We start from the raw sequence: 16692 nt of genomic DNA, 5'->3' as shown, positions 1-16692 counted from the left end.
GTGTAGAATGTTAAGTTTTCACTTGCTTGATAGGACTGTGAGCTACTTAAATTACGAGAGTCGTTCAATAAGTAATGATCCACATTTTTTTCTCAGAACATATTTATTGTTAAGAGACAGAATTTGGTGACAATATACGTCAACATGTATCGTCCATATCGTTTCTTTCTACGTAGTCTCCGTCACGTTCTATGGCGCCAACTTTGTGCTAGTAAAAGCTATTGTCCTGTAGGCGCAGCCATGTTTTCACTTCATGACCGACACTCTCATCATCTTCAAAGTGCGTTCCCCATAGACAATCGTTAAGCGGCCCAAAGAGATGGAAGTCCGCAGGTGCCAGGCCTGGACTATAGGGTGGATGAGGCAATGGTGTCCGTCCTAATTTGGCCATGTGTTCCTGGGTTCTCAGATTTGTGTGTGGGTGGGCATTATCGTGTTGGAGTAAGATTTCTGCTGGATTCTTGTCCGACCGAACACGTCGGAAACGTATGACTCTGAATTGATGGTTCAGCTCCATGACATCATATCCACGAGAATGACGCCATCACAATCCCAGAAGACCATGACTTTTTCGGCAGACGGAGTTGTCTTGAATTTCTTCTTTTGTGATGAATGAGGATGATGACACTACATGTATGTGGTGAACCCAGCTTTCGTCCTCCGTAACGATCCGTGACAGAAAGACCTCTCCATCGGTCTTAAAACGCTCCAACAATTGAGATGATATGGTCTTTCTTTGAAGCTTGTGGTCCGCTGTGAGCATTCGTGGTAGCCATCGTGAACACCTCTTTGAATATCCAAGAGTCTCGATCACTGCAGACGCACTTCCAATACTGACTGATTACTTTAGAGCCACTTGTCGAGTTGTGATGTGCCGATCGGCACGAAAAGTGGCATCCGCACGATTCAGCATGTCTGGAGCAGTAGCTATGGCAGGACGTCCCGAGCGTGGCTGATCATGGAACTCGGTTTATGCATTTCCTGAGGCTGTGACTTTCTTTACCCATCGCCCAACTGCACTCATATCAACTGTAAAATCGCCAACACTGCACACAAACGTTTGTAGATGTTCACCACGGTTTATTTTTCCGCGCACAAGCACGCTGCTTACAACGTGAGTCGTATGTCGACGCAATTTTGACGCTGTAGTACGGCTCTGCCATCTGCCAGCACGGTTCGAAACTTCACCGGCGCACAGAACAAACATCAAATATGAAGCACCAACAAGGACTTTTGTCTATGTATATCAATGGCTTTGAAAAAATGTGGGACATTAGTTATTGAAAGATCTACATCTAAATCTACATTTATACACCTCAAGCCACCCAACGGTGAGTGGCGGAGGGCACTTTACGTGCCACTGTCATTACCTCCCTTTCTGTTCCAGTCGCGTATGGTTCGCGAGAAGAACGACTGTCGGAAAGCCTCCGTGCGCGCTCGAATCTCTCTAATTTTACATTCTTGATCTCCTCGGGAGGTATAAGCAGGGGGAAGCACTATATTCGACACCTCATACAGAAACGCACCCTCTCTAAACCTGCACAGCAAGCTACACCGCGATGCAGAGCGCCTCTCTTGCAGAGTCTGCCACTTGAGTTTGCTAAACATGTCCGTAACGCTATCACGCTTACCAAATAACCTTGTGACGAAACGCGCCGTTCTTCTTTGTATCTTCTCTATTTCCTTTGTCAACCCGACCTGGCACGGATCCCACACTGATGAGCAATACTCAAGTATAGGTCGAACGAGTGTTTTGTAAGCCACTCCTTTGTTGAAACTTCCTGGCAGATTAAAACTGTGTGCCCGACCGAGACTCGAACTCGGGACCTTTGCCCGCGAAAGGCAAAGGTCCCGAGTTCGAGTCTCGGTCGGGCACACAGTTTTAATCTGCCAGGAAGTTTCATATCAGCGCACACTCCGCTGCAGAGTGAAAATCTCATTCTGGAAACCTTCCCCAGGCTGTGGCTAAGCCATGTCTCCGCAGTATCCTTTCTTTTAGGAGTGCTAGATCTGCAAGTTTCGCAGGAGAGCTTCTGTAAAGTTAGGAAGGTAGGAGACGAGATACTGGTAGAAGTAAAGCTGTGAGGTCGGGCGTGAGTCGTGCTTCGGTAGCTCAGATGTTAGAGCACTTGCCCGCGAAAGGCAAAGGTCCCAAGTTCGAGTCTCGGTCGGGCACACGGTTTTAATCTGCCAGGAAGTTTCATATCAGCGCACACTCCGCTGCAGAGTGAAAATCTCATTCACTCCTTGGTTGATGGACTACGTTTTGTAAGGACTCTCCAAGTGAATCTCAACCTGGCACCCGCCTTACCAACAATTAATTTTATACGATCATTCCACTTCAAATCGTTCCATACGCATACTCCCAGATATTTTACAGAAGTAGCTGTTACCAGTGTTTGTTCCGCTATCATATAATTATACAATAAAAGATCCTTCTTTCTATGTATTCGCAATACATTACATTTGTTTATGTTAAGGGTGAGTTGCCACTCCCTGCACCACCAAGTGCCTATCCGCTGCAGATCTTCCTGCATTTCGCTGCAATTTTCTAGTGCTGCAACTTCTCTGTATACTACAGCATCATCCTCGAAAAGCCGCATGGAACTTCCGACACTATCCTCGTATTCAAAATTACGATAATTTATATTGCAGGAAGGACTATCTGCCTCACTCTTTGTTAATTTGTCTGCTGACTACAGGCAAAGGCTAGATGAAATGACAAACGACATGACAGCCCCTTATGGAAGCAGGCTTTTTTCAAAGTAAGTGGCGATAGAACATTTATTCTGGCTAAGAGAGGCATTCAATAAGTAATGTAACACATTTTGTTCTAGGCCAGTTTTGGTTGGAAATACGCGTAATTTGTTGTAAGAATTCATGGAACATTCCCACTTCAACCATTACAGTTTCATGAACTTCCGATAGGTGGCGGCGCTATACGTAGCTTTCAAAATGGCGTCTGTAGTGGGTGTGCATTCAAGCAGAGAGCTGGTACTGAATTACTTTTGGCGGAAAACCAGAACATTGCAGATACTCATAAGCGCTTGCTGAATGTCTACAGAGATCTTAAAGTGAAAAGAAGCATGGTGGGTCACTGGGCGCGTCTCCCGCCATCAGTGCAGAGCAAACCCGTCCGATCTCACGTGTGCCAGCTGACCACACGCAGCTGTCACTCTTGCAGTGTTGGAATGCGCGGACAGTCTCATTTGAGGCAATCGACGAATCATAATCGAACACCTCACTGCACAACTGGACGTATGTTGGTAGTGCTGAGACACACGTCTACTAGTCGGGGCGCTCAAAGGCGTCTGCCTACAGGGTTCCCTGACGACCATAAAGATCAACGAAAGACCTCATACGCGGAATTGCTTGTGCGTTTCTGTTGTTCTCTATCTTATTGCCGATACAGCTGTCGCCTCACTAAAATGTAGACTAGAGCTCATGGACAATCATAGTAAATGTTCCTGCTATCTGCACGATTTTCATTACCTGCGTATGTGGGATGGTGGAAAACTAAAACGTACATACATGGTGCTAAGGACTATGTTAAGTGATGGTGCTGACTGGGACAAAAGGATCTGAGCACCCATTATACCTTATGGAGATTCTCCACAGAACACATTACCTTATATTACAAGAAGCAATTTTATTGACCTTCCTCAGTATTTTTGTAAACTTACAAATCTTTCTGATTTTAATTATGTATGTAGCTAGTTGTGAAAGGAGTTTTTCAAAACACAAGATGATGAAGACATTCCTTAGGTCAACAGCAATACCCTAAAGTCAATAGATAAATATACTATTTTGAAAGATTTTACTGAGTTCAAGGCCAGAAAAGTTTCAGCATTATTTTTACTTAATGGGAAAATGGCCAGTATGTGTACATAATAACTGTACAAATCATACACGACTTTATTAATATTTTTCGGTTGTACTGGACACAAATTTGTATTTTCCTTTTTAGTTTGACACATAAAATTTTGTATGTTTGCTAATTTTCAGTTACTTCCATGGAAAATTTTCTAAATTTTCCCTACTTATTTCTGAGTTTTCTTCAGATATAATATATAACTTATGCAATTAAATAATTTCTTATGTATAGCATGTCAATTGAAATGTATATCTGCCCCAATTTTTTCGATGAAAAACTAAAGAGTTTGTAAACTATAGTTTAAAATTTTCCATTATTAAACAAATTCTTTCCGCTCAGTTTATCGGATAGCACATTTCATTCAAGCTAGAATAATAAAATGACTAGTTATTTCTGCCTTCATTAAAAGCTTTCAAGGACCTCAGGAGGTATCTTAATGGAAATGTATTGTTTCTTCTTTGATCAGTTAGCACTGAAGATCCAGAAACTTATTTCTGTTACAGATGTACTGTGTATCACTTATTTTAGAAGAAAGATCAACCCATTTCCACTGTCACAAGACTTATTTTACAAAGATCTTACCAAAAGTCCAATAACAGGGAATTGATGTCTGAGGGAAAAAGGGGGCGTCAAAGATGTGTCGCTTGTGCAGAAAAAAGTTCTCGAAGCGGTCCTGGTTTTATCAGAAATTTGTGGTTTTCCTGTAGTTTTCCCGCCAGTTTTACTGTTCTTTTTCACATTATATCGTAACTTTACAGAGCCGCACTTGTACTAATAGCCACACAGAGAATAACCCAAGAGTTGTTTACATTTTCTTGTTTATTTACTCTCGCTGACGTTTTTATTTTTCAAAATAGCACATGCGCAATACACTACAAACATGTTATTGGGGCATCTTTTCTCATTTTGCAACACGCTCCTGCAGTTAACTGGAAGCTAGTAAGTGTATAAAATTGAATATCTTACCACTCCGCAGGCAAATATGATTTTATAAACATTTTCTTCCTTTTTAAGATTAAATGTAAAACTTCAGATTAAATATAAAATTTGTTATAGCAGCAAAGGAGCTCGAGCAAACAGATGATAGTGTCATATTGTTTAAACAGAGCTTGGTGCATCGTGCTGCTCCTAATATACGACAGAAACAAACAGGTTTGAACAATATTTGACTATTGAAAAATTACTATATTTTTCGAGTGAAAATCCATTTTTATTCAATAATAATCTGAGAAGTTTACATAAACCACAAGAGAAAAAAGTTTACACATATGTACGTTGCATAGTTGTTATCACACTTCATTGGTGCTTCCTATCAAAGTAACATCCACATGGATCTTGGGAGATCATTTCTTTGGAAGAGACTTCACGGGAGAAGATTTACTGGAGGAAGACCACGCTTCAGGGGATTTTACCTTACCAAGAAGCATTAAACATTCCGATTCAAATTTATTGAATTCACTAACAGACATATTAGTGAGAAAAGGCTGCAAGTGAGACAACAATTTCGTCACCTTTCCTTTTGCTATGGGAGAATTACCTTGGCTATCACGCCGAGAGTTTTCTGTGCTTGACTGTCCTCGATATTTACGTTTATGACCACTGGACATATTCAAAGCAGCTCTAAGGTCATTAGATAACTGATAACTGTCTAGATCCTTTACCACCTTGTTCCATGTTGTCTTGCACTGATTCCCTAAAACAAAGAAGTACATTCTCAATATGAAAACAGCATTGTAAATTTTTTGTTGATTAAACAACTCCATAATAACGTTATAATTAATATTAGTATGAAATAAATTTCAAATGATAAATACTTGAATTACGTAGTTTTCATTTACTTTTTTCAAATTTTTAGCGACTCAACGATCACGTGTGCCTCTTTTCATCACACATTTGCAGTACTGTTGGGGGTATTGTAGAAGAGACAATAATAATTCGTAGTCTGTTGAGAAAGGAGTAAATGAATTTACGAAATCATCAGTAATGGAAAAGGACACCTGAACACGCTGAATCAATATTTTATGCGATATTGGAGTACTTTGTAATACTGTTTTAAAAGACCCGTATAGGACACTTTCGTTATGTTACCAGTAAGGGAAAAAACTGCGTCGGCGTGAGGTATTTTCTGGTTGCCCACTTCAGGGTCTGCTGTACCGTAGGGGCAAGCATGCAGCTTCCACGATGTTGCAGTTCTTATGACCAGCACCTCGAGCCTCCCACTCCCTTCCCCCACCCATTTAACCAATTGTATAAATGTTAACCAATGTATAAATGGCGGGCTGTACTATGGACAGAGGCATCCTGCAAAGTGGCGTTTTTTACCTTTATCGCAAAAATTTATTATTCAGTTAACACTACCCTTTTCTTTATTGCTGTAATTCATTGTCTTAATGCTTTGCATTTATTGCCTTTCTGTTATCCTCCTTATCTTCATTAGGATAACTTACAGTTGCCACATGTTATCTTAGACCCTTTCCCTAACTTCTATAATTTATTATCCGTATTGCTGATGTTTATTACACAATTAGTTTAATTTATGACACAAGATGGCGTCTAAGATGGATGAAGTTGACATCAGTATTAATCACGGCTGCCAAAAATGATGGACATGTTAACTACAACCACCAGTCCAAAATAGAATTTCAAAGGCATGTGTGCACCAGTAATTCTTTAAAAACATGCTACTGGTCATACAGTACATCCCAGCATTATCCTAAGGGTAAAATTAAGAAAATCCTGATTAGAGTTCTCGATTGAGAATTGTATTTTGCATAGGCTTTTTACTTAAGAAGTTTTGGGACATTTAGACACAATGTAAGACATTACACATTATAAAGGTATGTGTGTAACTACGTTTTTGTAAACAAAGCGCACTCTTTCTACGTGATAATAAGGTGTAAGGATGCTTTCCGTGACTTTAAAATGTTTGAGGTAATGTTCCCACACTTCGAAGTATGTTCCTACAGTGCAGACAGACTACAGGCGGTTGCCATGTGCGGTGAGTACTGGCAGAGTGGCCGTCACGAAATTAGATACCTCAAGGTCATATCCGCTGCTTGTAGTTCACCAAAGCTAAGCGCTGTGATTCGCCTGCCTCATTGCCTTGTTGGCCTATGTAGACTATTAACACTGCAGTAGGTCAGTGCCCGCTGAATGTTGCCATGTGATATGTGTGGGTTCAGTCTTCCGTAGAACAGTGCATTGACTGGTATTTGGTAGTGAGAGAAATGCAGGAGCCAGGGCCTAGATGCAGTGCTTCTCTGGTCACCGTACGTAAAGGAGAAAAGACGTTGGGAAACAATCTAAAATTGTGGTACTGATGTGGCTAACAGTGAAGGAGCCAGAAATAATATAAATTTTGCTAAGTTCATAAAATGACAACAAAACGTTGTGGTATTTTCGAATCGGCTGTATTCTGTATTAACAGTGCATTAACACTGGCAGAATCTCTATAGGTGAGCAAGTGCTCTGATTCTTCAAGAAATGGATACAAATGAAAACTAACAGAATTTGACGATTTTGAAGGAATGTTTGTGCATAGAACTGTGTTTCGATACCATAACAGAGGAGAGTATCCGACTGCTAAAAAGATACAGAGTGATCTCTGTGAAAAAAATTAATTATCCTAGCACAGAGACCTCGGTTCTTTGTCTTTTCTCCACACTTGGTTTTTGATTCAGAAACTATGATGATGGACAAAAATTTTTAATGGAATACTGAGACTATGTTTTGTGTAAAATGCTCTTACTGCATCCTGAGGACGATAGTATAGTGTTATACTCTTGTATTATACTTCGATAAAACTTGGGTTACACAAAACCACATACAAAAAATATATGAACACATGTGCGGAAAAACGGGCTAACGCTCAAATGTAAAAGCTTAGAGATAAGTGCTGCCATCTGTTGCTGGGTGCGGGAACTATCGAAATTGACACTGGTGTCACATCCCCCTAAATATCACTTACGGCTGATTTGAGAAATCAAGGCTTCGTATGAAATGTATTTTTTTTTAATTTCTTTTTTTTTGGTTGTTTGAGACCTCTTATTTTCCTTGCCGCTCATGAGACAGAAACAGAGTGTAAAACTGCTATAGACTGGTCTTCACTATTCCTGGAGGTTTGTTCGTATATTGTAATGAGAAGGGCCAAAATTGGTTGGCCAGGGGTTATTATAAAATTGACGATGACGAATAGCAATTTGAAAAGAGAGAGAGAAGGCATGATGTTGTTGGACCATGGGTGTGAGGGGTAGTTGTTTCAGAGAAGCACTCTTCTTCAGACATGATTTTTAAGGTATTTAAGATATGGGAGCTTGTACCATGTTTCAGTTAGTAAAAAGCTATACAGCAGATGGGTCAATCATAATGTCAGATGGGTGGGTTGGTTATGAAAGTTTAGACGAAATTGGATACATAAATTTGGTTGTGAGTCATTCCGTTGAATTTAGGAACAAAAAAAACAGGGGCATGCACAAACAGAACTGAAGGATATTCGGGGGGGGGGGGGGGGATAAAAAGTATTATTGGTTGACGGAAAAGGAAAATCGGTTGTTTTAGATTTTTTTGGAAGGTGTGGGGAGGATGTATGTGCCAAAGTAAGAGAGTTAAATTTCTTTTTTGGAGAGGAGGTGCATTTTGCTTTTTTGTTGTAATATTTACAATTATTTTTATTTCGTTAATTTTCTTTCATTTTTGGTTATATTAGTACTAAAGTATTACCATAGTTTTTTTAAATGGTTCACATAGCCTTGATTTCTTGGACGTCAACCTGTTGGAGATACTACTCTGCAACTGATGTGTATCCTATTACCTTAATTTTCATTTCTGTACTAGTTTTGTCTGACAGTGACTTCCTGTGTGATGGTTCTTGCACTGTGCGTTGATGTTGGTAATTGTTTGATGTTGATGTTGGCGAATTTATAAATAGCAGTTGGGTAAATGTAGCAGTAGCGGGAAGAGGGAGATGTATTTTTTGGAAATATTAAAGTTCCGAATTTCCGAGAGACTGGTTACCTCGTGAGTCAATAGAACAGCTTAATGTCAGGATAATAGACTGGTTTAGCCGGAGATCAAGGTTAGGATAGAATGTGACGAGTTGGATGTGGGTTGGCAAAGCCAACTTATCTTACAATGGAAAAGGTGTCTGTAGTGACTTACTGATCTGTAACATAACCTGAGGTCTAGGTTAGATCGGAATGCAACAATTAGTTTGTAAGTTATCAAAGTCAAGGAATGTGACAGCGGAAAATATTTCTACACACTGATCTGTAGCATATCCCGAGGTCTAAGTTAGACTGGAATGCAACAGTCTAATTGCGAGTTGGCCAAGCCAACGAATGTGACTGCGGAAAATCCTTTCTGAGGTGATAGACCGATCTGTAGCGTAGTCCGAGGTCTAAGTTAAGTTCTAATGCAACAGTTAGTTTGTGAGTTATCGAAGTCAACGAATCTGACAGCAGAAAAGATATCTATGGTGACACACTGATCTGTAGCGTAATCTGTGGTCTAGGTTAGGTTGGAATGCAGCAATTTGGCTGTGAGTTGCCAACGAATCTGACAGCGGAAAAGCTTTCTGTGGTCACAGATTGATCTGCAGCGTAGCCTGAGGTCTAAGCTAGGTAATAACGTAACAACTTTCTCGTAGAGTACCAAGTGGTTTGAGTTATGTAATCTGCAAATGACGGTCAGGTGTCTAAGGAAACAAATACCAACACGAATTTACCATGCCTGGTTTATTGTACTGTATGTGATGACATATGATGCTCTGCGCAGTATCATAATTGTTTTGCGACTTTGCCGAATATTTAGACTGTGTGGTTCAGTTACGAGTTGTTAGTAGAAAACTGCAGCTGGTATTATCTACGAAAGAGTATTGTCATTGACAAAAATGTTCAAATGTGTATGAATTCCTAAGGGACCAAACCACTGAGGTCATTGGTCCCCAGACTTAGACACGGCTTAAATTAACTTATGCTAAGAACAACACACAGATCCACGACCGAGAGGAGGACTCGAACCCCCGGCGGGAGGGGGCGCGCAATCCGTGACATGGCGCCTCGAACCCGGCGACCACTCTGCGCGGCATTGTCATTGGCTGATAGCATACTAACGGTTTAACGTTATGGGTTTGTTATTAGTGATGCCTGTTTGATTTAGTTCCAAACACGACTCGGTTTGCGAGGAATTATTTATTACAGATATTTCGCTGTTTTCGAGTGTAATATGTTACGGTTATTCGCGAAGCAAATATTATTTCCCAGATTCATGGGAGTCTTTATGAACAGTACTAGACTTTGGAAAAGTAGCTGAGCCTTTAAATGTATTTTTAGTTTACTTTTTGGTATGATAGTTTCGTTTCTTTCGTTTAGCAGCATTGTTTCTTTTTCAGTTACATGGGCTGAGTTTTCAGAAAATTAATATGTATTTCTTACTTAGGTAGTCTGTGATTTTCAACAGATACCGGCAGTTTTAGTTCTTGGTTATGATTCGATTTAAGTCCAACAGTTGACTTACTGAAGTGTATTTCGGAATTGTTTCCATTTTTTACCAGAATAATTTCTTTTGACTTCATATTTTACGCTTCGGCGTCCATTATAGTAGTAGAGTGTGTGTTTACGACAGGGCCTACTCGGTTACTTTTTCGTTCTAGAAAGTATTTCTTTTACTTTCATTACAATATTCGTATTCGGAAGTATTGACTTTGCAACGTTGTTTTTTTCCCTTCATTCACTGTTTCTGTCTATTACGATGAAGAAATCCACATTTATATGACGTCACTTTGGGCGTAATATTTACGACGTGTGTCGCATGTTTTTTACGTCACTCCCCAAAGCCAACATCTCGTATCGAAGACTCCTCTTTATCCCCTGAGAGCAGCCTACCAGAGACGCCATCTTCCTCACTGCTCTCCAGTGCTCCCAGCCACGCACTGCGGCAGCCAAAGAGCACAGAGCACTAGGGCCTAGTCCATGCTATTTCCTGAGCTCAACTCAGCATCCCCAACCAGAGTGACACGTTTCCTGTATCCATGTGCAAATTCAACGTCGCAGACGACGTGCTGCAAAGGAGAACATTACAAAGTTTACGTCACCTGAAATACAGCTTCTAAACTGAAGTGTAATGTTATTTCACAGGTACGCCTACAACATTTACTGGACCCAAACACTATGTAATTTGATATATAATGCATAATACATTTCTATGTAGTCAACATTAAACAGGAAATCGCAGTAGACTTTGAGAAAAAAAACAGATATTTTATAGGCAGACTCATTACTTACATGTACAGATTTGCGTGGCATGTCGCTGGCTATGTAGACAAGTATCACAACCGGAAAAACGTTGTTGGAATCTTAGGATGCAATAGTACCATCCCATTTGATAGAAAGGTGTCTTGATCCCTTTCTTGTCACAGGCTATGTAGACAACTAACACAACCAGGAAAGTGATGCATCTCGATGTAATGTATAGTAATACTGTCGGTGATTTTCTTGGAATCTGATAACTATGAAAAATGAAATGAAATTATCGTGTGGCATTGTTGACCAGGAGGCACCATCCGAGGACGTTCGGCCACCGGGTTACAAGTCTTATTTCAAGTGACGCCACAATGGCGACTTGCACGTCGGTGATGACGGGATGATGATGAGGACAACACAACACACAGTCCATGGGGGGAGAAAAATCTCCAACCCCACCGGGAATAGAACCCAGGCCCGCTGCATGTAGGCAAACACGTTACCAACCAGCTAACCAGGCGGACTCTGATCACTATGGAAGAGCATCATTCCATTTGATCGAAAGCATTCTCGAACTCCCCCGACCCCCACAAAATGTCACAGGTGATATAGACAGTGGGAAAATAAACCTCCTCTCTTCTGGCGTCTACAACAGTTTGTTGAGCTTCCCCACAACGACGAAATGTGTCAGTCTTTGTTGGATCATCTCTTTTTTTAAACAAACTTGATACAGGCCTTAAACTGATGAGCAGCACCCAAAACTAACCGTTCTTACAACTGTTTCGTAAGCCACTACTTTCATGGAACAATTATATTCCCTTAACGATATTTCAATGTTCCTCAGTATGGTATATGATTTTCTTACAAGTTGTAGGTCGACCCGAATGGTTACTCATATTTATTATACCCTTTTTACCGTTTCCAGCGGGATGTTACCAATGGTGCATTAAAACAGAAATGGATCTCTTCTTTATTTATGTGCATTAGTTACATTTATTTACGTTAATGATCAACTGACTGTCCCTGCAAGAGCCAACTATTCTCTGCAGTTCCACATGCATTTTGCTCAAGCCTACTTGTATTACAACCCTCCCATAGACGTTAGCATCGTGTGCCAACAGCGTGCACCTACATCTAAACACATGCCCAACAAAAAAAAAAAAATGGTTCAAATGGCTCTGAGCACTATGGGACTTAACAGCTATGGTCATCAGTCCCCTAGAACTTAGAACTACTTAAACCTAACTAACCTAAGGATATCACACAACACCCAGTCATCATGAGCCAGAGTAAATCCCTGACCCCGCCGGGAATCGAACCCGGGAACCCGGGCGTGGGAAGCGAGAACGCTACCGCGCGACCGCGAGCTGCGGACCATGCCCAACACGTCACCGTGCAGTGCGTGGTCGAGAGTACATCATAAAAGGTTTATCGATTTCTTTTTCCTATTCCACGCGCATACTGATTGAGGAAAAAAAAATTTGATGAACTCTCTTACCTTACTTATAATATCACTATGCTACATATACGATGATGGCGGCACACTGCTCGCAGAACGTTCTTTGAATACAGTAGTCCTAAATTTACTCAATGGCGTTTTGTGAGAAATTTGATGTTTCTTTCGAAGGATTCCCAATGTTTTCTGTTACATTTTCTAAAAGGTTATATCGACCTGATACTGTCCTAGCAGCCCCATGGGGCTTTCGATATTATCCAGTGGATCATTTATCTTGGAGTGGTTACTTCACAGGTCAGCCACAACCATTCAGTTACGTAAGGTGATTTCAGAAGTAATGTCAGTATGTGACCCAGGTGCCATTTTCATATGTTATATCATATAATACAGGGTGATTCAAAAAGAATACCACAACTTTAGGAATTTAAAACTCTGCAACGACAAAAGGCAGAGCTAAACACTATCTGTCGGCGAATTAAGGGAGCTATAAAGTTTCATTTAGTTGTACATTTGTTCGCTTGAGGCGCTGTTGACTAGGCGTCAGCGTCAGTTGATGCTAAGATGGCGACCACTCAACAGAAAGCTTTTTGTGTTATTGAGTACGGCAGAAGTGAATCGACGACAGTTGTTCAGCGTGCATTTCGAACGAAGTATGGTGTTAAACCTCCTGATAGGTGGTGTATTAAACGTTGGTATAAACAGTTTACAGAGAATTTCAGCCAATAAAGTTTTTGGTCCCTTTTTCTTCGAAGGTGCTACTGTAACTGGACTACAGTATCTGGAGATGTTAGAGAATTGGCTGTTCCCTCAGCTCGAATAAGAAGCACAACAATTCATATTTCAGCAGGATGGAGCGCCACCACATTGGCACTTATCTGTCCGTAACTACCTGAACGTCAACTACCCGAGGCGATGGATCGGCCGCCAGGCAGCCCGTGACAGAGCACTTCATCACTGGCCTCCAAGAAGCCCTGATCTTACCCCCTGCGATTTTTTCTTATGGGGGTATGTTAAGGATATGGTGTTTCGGCCACCTCTCCCAGCCACCATTGATGATTTGAAACGAGAAATAACAGCAGCTATCCAAACTGTTACGCCTGATATGCTACAGAGAGTGTGGAACGAGTTGGAGTATCGGGTTGATATTGCTCGAGTGTCTGGAGGGGGCCATATTGAACATCTCTGAACTTGTTTTTGAGTGAAAAAAAAAAAACCTTTTTAAATACTCTTTGTAATGATGTATAACAGAAGGTTATATTATGTTTCTTTCATTAAATACACGTTTTCAAAGTTGTGGTATTCTTTTTGAATCATCCTGTATATCACATGATATCACATGTTATAACATATGTTATCATATGTTATGTATTGAAGCTTGACAACTATATTACGCCACTGCACAATACACCGATACATAGTGCTAAGTGCCTCTCTATCTGCAAGGTCTGTGATGATTTTGATCCCATGAAAAAAGAAAAAAAAAAAAATGAAATGTATGCCGAGGGCCTCCCGGCGGGTAGACTCGATCGCCTGGTGCAAGTCTTTTGAGGTGACGTCACTTCGGCGACTTGGGCCTGATGAGGATGAAATGATCCCATAAAGGTGTCACTGAGTGATTGGCGAATACCTCCCCAGCCCTGTCGACTATGAAGCACTCTTAAAACGTAGTTACAAGAATCGAAGTAAAGCATTCCCTCATTATTATTTACAGATTATGGCCTTCCTACTACTGTTTCCTCTGCCTATAAAGACAATAATGACAGCATTTTTAAAGAAATGGATTGACACTGAAAATTTTTTTTAAATATTGGATTTACTCCCGATACGTAGTTTCCATGCATCATACACCGCCGCAGTTGTAATTTACGAAGTGTGTAGTATTGTACAACATAACCCTAAGGTGTTCTGTGGTGTGCGTACTGTAAGACCTTCGGTACACACACCATCAGATTATTTGACTTGTCGCTCTAACGAAGTAGGCGAGTGTCAGCAATATGTCTCGTGGTCTTATCGTGGCGCGTTTATCTTCTGCCGTTAGGTCAGACGATAGAAATGCCACTTGCACGCTTAGAGTAGCAGATTGACGGTGACCAACTTTAAACAGAACTTGATTAATTTTCACTCACATTTATTAAAATAATAAAAATCATAGACATTACGTAACTTGATTCTGGATGCTGTTTACAAATGACAATCTGAAGTTCCTTTGGTCTTGGTACGTTAATCTTATTCTCACACATCTCTGGTACTTGACAAAGTGTCCATTCATTTATCTTCATGGCTATGTACAGGAATATGGTAATATTATTAGGCGCAGACTGAAACTTGACTATAGACTGTTACACTGGTGCAGACTAAAGCAGACTGATACAGACTAATGCAGACTAATCGGAGGTCTGTACACTCGTCATAATACTGTGGTGTCACCGCCAGACACCACACTTGCTAGGTGGTAGCCTTTAAATCGGCCGCGGTCCGTTAGTATACGTCGGACCCGCGTGTCACCACTGTCAGTGATTGCAGACCGAGCGCCACCACACGGCAGGTCTAGAGAGACGTTCTAGCACTCGCCCCAGTTGTACAGCCGACTTTGCTAGTGAAGCTACACAGACCAATACGCTCTCATTTGCCGAGACGATAGTTAGCTTAGCCTTCAGCTACGTCATTTGCTACGACCTAGCAAGGCGCCATTACCAGTTTATATTCAGTGTAATAATGTCTAAACAAGAGCGATGTTCTCCAGTTGTGGATTAAAGTTAAGTATTCCAAGAACTACGTTCTTTTCTTTATAGGATAATTACTTTACCTTGTTCCAGACCTCACGCCAATCTGCGTGAGCTTAACGCGTGCCTTTCGTCTACCTCCGAGTGGCTTGGCTGTCTTGCCGCGCCACTACAAATACCTCGCGCGTTCAGGTATCACTGCGCGAGTGTGATCTGCGAGGAGAAAAGGTTCTACATTAGCAGCAATCTCATTGGCTGCGTTACATATTAATACACGGATCGGCAGAAGCAGAATTTGGTCCGTCTCTAAGACAGCGCCATCTCGCAGTGCGGAGACGGACGAGCGTTGCGCCTGTGCTGTTGTGCTCAGCGGGGCGCGTTCTAGTGGGAAAGTTGTGTACGCGCTGACTACGCGGAACTATGTACACAACATGTTCGAAACAAGATTATTACTGCTAGCGCAGTAGTTTGTTACTATTATTTATCTACAACATACTGATTTATGGGGTAAACTATTGGAAATCTGTTTGTTTGTTTGTAAATAGATAACTATCAGGAATCTTAATATAGTTAGTTATACGAATCTGTTATGACACAAATTCGTTGCATTCGGTACAAAGTTGCTGATTTCGCGTCTCTCCTCATGAGAAAGCCATTTTTAGCACATAATTCAGACATATTATTAGTTCACTGCTGTCAGGAACCACACTGTACTTTTACAGAATATGGACGATATTTTTAGTGTTGTATATTTATTACAGCATAGAGATGTGATATCATATCCCTTTTACATCTAATGCTTACGCTAAATACTACACCATGGCGAACTGTTTTATGCAGCGCACAATGCCTTCAAAAACCATGTATGAAGTTGTGAAACACACACGATCTCTATGCTGAAACCATTAGTCCTGCAAAAATGATGAACAGGAGTATTCCGTACTGGGATTCGTCTTTGCTGGAGACGACGATTTTCCAGCAATTAATTAAAAACGTATTTGAATGTCACCTTGGTATGTTTCTCTCCAATAATTCGAAAACTACGGCCTCTAGCGAGGTCGTATCCCAGTATAAAATTTAACTACATCAAATTTCTTACAAAAAGCTCCCGTTAATTTTTCATGTAGCACTTATAGTTCACACGTAGCGAGTGACAGATTATAGATATCTTACGAATGGTATTTGAAAGCATTACGGGTTGCATAAAATCCATGGATAGGGGCAGCTGAAACATCCTGTCTCTCCCGAAAGTTGTCAGGCGCATCTTCTCTGGTGTTTCAGCAAATACTTGCGATTTCGTCACGTCTTTCATACGAAGCCTACTGTCGATGGTAAGCGTCAGTTTCTTTTTCTGTTACAAACAAAATGATTTTTAAAGCTGAGTGTCCATTAGATAGAGCG

General features: G+C 40.9%; 1 long non-coding RNA gene across 1 annotated transcript in view; it reads right to left on the bottom strand.

Annotated features, from left to right (window-relative positions):
- Positions 1 to 5062: 5062 nt before the first annotated feature.
- The window catches only part of LOC124802737, a 63596-nt gene continuing 51966 nt past the window's right edge, over positions 5063 to 16692 (bottom strand). Inside the window, exon 3 of the long non-coding RNA XR_007017150.1 lies at positions 5063 to 5567. This is a non-coding gene — a long non-coding RNA (uncharacterized LOC124802737). The remainder of the gene's footprint in view (positions 5568 to 16692) is intronic.

This window comes from Schistocerca piceifrons, chromosome 6 (assembly GCF_021461385.2).
Source record: "Schistocerca piceifrons isolate TAMUIC-IGC-003096 chromosome 6, iqSchPice1.1, whole genome shotgun sequence".
NCBI lineage: Eukaryota > Metazoa > Arthropoda > Insecta > Orthoptera > Acrididae > Schistocerca > Schistocerca piceifrons.
The sequence above is the reverse complement of the archived record's forward strand: the minus strand, read 5'-3'. Positions and strand labels throughout refer to the sequence as shown.